This window comes from Boleophthalmus pectinirostris, unplaced genomic scaffold, assembly GCF_026225935.1.
Source record: "Boleophthalmus pectinirostris isolate CB_2022bp ecotype Guang Dong unplaced genomic scaffold, ASM2622593v1 HiC_scaffold_17, whole genome shotgun sequence".
Taxonomy (NCBI): Eukaryota; Metazoa; Chordata; class Actinopteri; order Gobiiformes; family Gobiidae; genus Boleophthalmus; species Boleophthalmus pectinirostris.
This window is the reverse complement of record NW_026571115.1, coordinates 36782430-36787597: the sequence shown is the minus strand read 5'-3', so window position 1 is coordinate 36787597 and position 5168 is coordinate 36782430.

Below are 5168 nucleotides of genomic sequence, written 5' to 3'. Positions count from 1 at the left end.
AGTGAGGGAAGGACGGAACGTGAGATTGACAGGTGGATCGGTGCAGCTTCGGCAGTGATGCGGTCGCTGTATTGGTTGTTTGTGGGTGAAGAGGAGCTGAGCGAAAGGCGAGCTCTCGATTACCGGTTCAGTCTTCGTTCCTACTCTCACCTATGGTCATGAGCTCTGTAGTGACCGAAAAGGACGAGATCGCGGATACAAGCGCTTGAAAAGTTTCCTCCGCAGGGTGGCTGGGCGCTCCCTTAGAGACAAGGTGAGGAGCTCAGTCACACGGGAGGAGCTCGGAGTAGAGCCGCTGCTCCTCCACATCGAGAGGAGCCAGTTGAGGCTCGGGATCTGTTCCGGATGCCTCCTGGGCGCCTCCCTCGGGAGGTGTTCTGGCATGTCCCACCGGGAGGAGGCCCCGGGGAAGACCCAGGACACGCTGAGGGACTATGTCCTGCTGGCCTGGGAACACCTCGGGTCCCCCGGAGGAGCTGGAGGACGTGTCTGGGGTGAAGGAAGTCTGGGAGTCCCTGCTTAGGCTGCTGCCCCCGCGACCCGGCCCCGGATAAGCGGACGAAAATGGATGGATGGTAATTTTCAAGCACAGTCGTTGTGAAATTCATATTGGGAAGGATTTTCTGAAAAAGTGAGCATCAAACCTCCATGTTTGTTTTCCCAGTGGGACGTGTCTATTGACAAAGTCGATCTTTTCAAGTCTTTTGAACCATATCACTTTTGTTTCTGGTTCTAATATTGTCATATTTTAGTTTTGGGATTCGGACATCGTCATTGTGTGATTGTTGGATCCTAACAGCAGAAAACAGCTCGAGAAATGTGTTTGTGAACTTCATAAATGCAAAAGTGAATCAGATGTGTGTGACTCAAACCTCCGTTCAAACTGTTTCTCTTCCCAGTGGAATTGAAAAATAGTGAAAGGTGAAGGTGATGGGCAGGATTGATCCACAGGAAGAACCAAAAAGGAAACATTTGTCTGACTAAGAAATTATCCCGAGTTTACAGAGAACATTTTGTATGTGGAGCAACAACAAAACAAAAATCCTGTTTGTTAATGTAGAGGAGCAAAGACAAACAGACTGAGCTGCACTTTTTGTTCTTGTGGTTTTACAGCAACATCACGTCTTGGTCTTTGCAGTGGAAGGTGTTTCTTGGTGAACAGTTGGAGCCTTTCACTTTCACTTTGACTTTTTAAATTTGTAACCGAGGTTGAACGAGGGATCGGGGTTTTGCTTTGTCGTCGCTCCACACTGCAAAGTCGCCATCGCATGTTTCCAAACATCTTCCCGGTTTATGACGTAAACGTGAAAAAGAGCCGGTCCAACAATATTGATTTTATCTTACAAAACAAATCAATATTTTTAACTAAAATGGATCAACAGAGGAATAATATTTTTGCGGGACTTATTTATTTAATGACTGTGGCAAATTTCCCAATTACCTCCAAAGAATTCAGTTTAATATCAGAAGTGTCCCTCTGGTCTGCTGGAACATTGCCAACAAAAACAAAACCCCGATCCCTCGCTCAAACTCGGTTACGAATTTAAAAAGTCAAAGTGAAAGTGAAAGGCTCCAACTGTTCACCAAGAAACACCTTCCACTGCAAAGAGACCAAGACGTGATGTTGCTGTAAAACCACAAGAACAGAAAGTGCAGCTCAGTCTGTTTGTCTTCTGCTCCTCTCAATTAACAACGGGATTTTGTTTTTGTTGTTGCTTGTCAGAATAATTTTATTATCCCATATTTGCTAAATACTTGTGTGATATTCTAGGGCCTATGAGTTAACATTTATGTAACAATTCTTGATTTATAATGAAATCACTTGTAAACATTTCTGTTTAACTGTGCAAATAACTGAAAGGTTTTCATTCCACACTCTTCTCTCCAATTTATGTCTCTCTTTTTTAATTTTAATCTTCATGATATTTATGTTTTGATTTGTTTTTATTATGATTTTTAATGTATTTCTTATTCTGTAAAGCACTTTGAATTACTTTGTGTACGAATTGTGCTGTACAAATAAACTTGCCTTGCCTATAAAAATGAATAACCTCTGTGTGTTTGACAACTGTGTGCAGTGTCCTGTCGCTCTAGTGAACCTCTGAGATGATTCCTCACATGAAGCCAACTGCCACTGTCACACATGCAAGAGTTATGATGGTGTCTGACCTAAGGCAACCTCCTGATTGTTAATTCATGTTTTATGTGTTTATACTATAGCTTAGCTTCATCAGTTTCTTATTATGTTCTTGGCTGTTCTCCTTCCCCTTGAGAATTATCATTCTGTAACTAGGTCCTCCTAATGAAATAAAAAGAGGAGAACGGCCTTGAGTCATCAGAACGTGTGGAGACTGTTGGTTTTGATGCCCACTCTCTGCCCGTTCTCCTCGCGAGTAAAACTGAATTAATCTCTTGTCTTTCTTCTTGTTTACAATGTTTAGATAAACCTAACATTGCTCCACATACAAAATGTTCTCTGTAAACTCGGGATGATTTCTTAGTCAGACAAATGTTTCCTTTTTGGTTCTTCCTGTGGATCAATCCTGCCCATCACCTTCACCTTTCACTATTTTTCAATTCCGTTGGGAAGAGAAACAGTTTGAACGGAGGTTTGAGTCACACACATCTGATTCACTTTTGCATTTATGGAGTTCGCAAACAAATTTCTCGAGTCGTTTTCCGCTGTTAGGATCCAACAACCACACGATTACGATGTCCGAATCCCAAAACTAAAATATGACAATATCAGAACCAGAAACAAAAAGTGATTGGTTCAAAAGACTTGAAAAGATCGACTTTGACAATAGACACGTCCCACTGGGAAAACAAACATGGAGGTTTGACGCTCACTTTTTCAGAGGATCCTTCCCAGTGTGAATTGTGCGATGACGGGAAGTCTTCTTGATGCGTGTATTGGATCATTTCAGGCCTGGAACTGCCAATCTTTACTGAACAAAATCTACGAGTTGTTAACTTGAAAACTACCGGCACATATCATCACAAGGTGGAACAGAGCAGTTTGAATTTTGAAGGTGAAGACAGACTGATGAAAAAGGGATTACTCAAACATGTGAATGAAACAAAACACAACTCCAGGCACGTTTTTACTTATTTATTTCCAACCTGCACATTCAGTTCAGAACATAACAATACAAATGCAGATACAACTATGCAGGTTTGAAAAGGAGACGGATGAAGCGAAACATTTACATTTTCAGTCCCCTCCCACATCTAACAGAAAAACACTTTAACTAGTTTATTATACATGACAAGACAAGACAAAATGGACATTCACACGCTCGTCCGCACACTGGCCCATCACTCTCTGACCCTCTGACCCTAAATGTGTAGATACAGAATTGAATTATGGGATGCAGCAGTCTGTGGTGGAACTGTGATAAGCAGAACACACACAACATTTCACAACGTAATTTTTATTAAGTAGAAAAAGACCAAATTTATGAACACTTAAAAAGACACGATCGAGACACAATGATTCAAAAAAGTGTAAAACGTTTCGATTCCTGAAATTCAGAGGAAGATCGAGGAAACAGGCTGATTCTCATTCCAAAGTCTTCCATTAACTGAGTCTGGTCCGTTTGAGTCTTCCGTCCGTTCCCATTAACTGTGAGTTTGAGTCTGGTCCGTTCCCATTAACTGTGAGTTTGAGTCTGGTCCGTTCCCATTAACTGTGCAGTTTGAGTCTGTTTGGTCCCGTTCCCATTAACTGTGAGTTTGAGTCTGGTCCGTTCACATTAACTGTGAGTTTGAGTCTGGTCCGTTCACATTAACTGTGAGTTTGAGTCTGGTCCGTCTTGAGTCTGGTCCGTTCCGTTTGACATTAACTGTGAGTTTGAGTCTGGTCCGTTCCATTAAGTTTGAGTCTGTCTGTGAGTTTGAGTCTGGTCCGTTCCATTAACTGTGAGTTTGAGTCTGGTCCCCACATTAACTGTGAGTTTGAGTCTGGTCCGTTCCCCATTAACTGTGAGTCTGTGATTTGAGTCTGGTCCGTTCCACATTAACTGTGTGTTTGAGTCTGGTCCGTTCCCATTAACTGTGAGTTTGAGTCTGGTCCGTTTCCATTAACTGTGTGAGTCTGTGAGTTTGAGTCTGGGTCCGTTCCCATTAACTGTGTGAGTTTGAGTCCGTAACGTTTGAGTCTGGTTCCCATTAACTGTGAGTTTGAGTCTGGTCCGTTCCCATTAACTGTGAGTTTGAGTCTGGTCCGTTCCCATTAACTGTGCGTTTGAGTCTGGTCCGTTCCCATTAACTGTCCGCGTTTGAGTCTGGTAATTTGAGTCTGGTCCGTTCCCATTAACTGTGAGTTTGAGTCTGGTCCGTTCCCATTAACTGTGTGGTTTGAGTTTGAGTCTGGTCCGTTCACATTAACTGATGTGAGTTTGAGTCTGGTCCGTTCCCATTAACTGTGAGTTTGAGTCTGGTCCGTTCACATTAACTGTGGGTTTGAGTCTGGTCCGTTCCCATTAACTGTGAGTTTGAGTCTGGTCCGTTTCCCATTAACTGTGAGTTTGAGTCTGTCCGTCCATTAACATTTAACTGTGAGTTTTGAGTCTGGTCCGTTCACATTAACTGTGTGAGTTTGAGTTTGAGTCTGGTCCGTTCCATTAACTGTGAGTTTTTGAGTCTGTCTGGTCCGTTCCATTAACTGTGAGTTTGAGTCTGGTCCGTCCGTTTGATTCCCATTAACTGTGAGTTTGAGTCTGGTCCGTTCCCATTAACTGTGAGTTTGAGTCTGGTCCCATTAACTGTGAGTTTGAGTCTGGTCCGTTCCCATTAACTGTGAGTTTGAGTCTGGTCCGTTCCATTAACTGTGAGTTTGAGTCTGGTCCGTTCCATTAACTGTGAGTTTGAGTCTGGTCCATTAACTGTGAGTTTGAGTCTGGTCCGTTCCCGTTTGACTGTGAGTTTTGAGTCTGGTCCGTTCCCATTAACTGTGAGTTTGAGTCTGGTCCGTTCCCATTAACTGTGAGTTTGAGTCTGGTCCGTTCCCATTAACTGTGAGTTTGAGTCTGTCCGTTCCCATTGACTGTGAGTTTGAGTCTGTCCGTTCCCATTAACTGTGTTTGACTGTGAGTTTGAGTCTGGTCCGTTCCCATTAACTGTGAGTTTGAGTTCTGGTTCCCATTAACTGTGACTGTGAGTTTGAG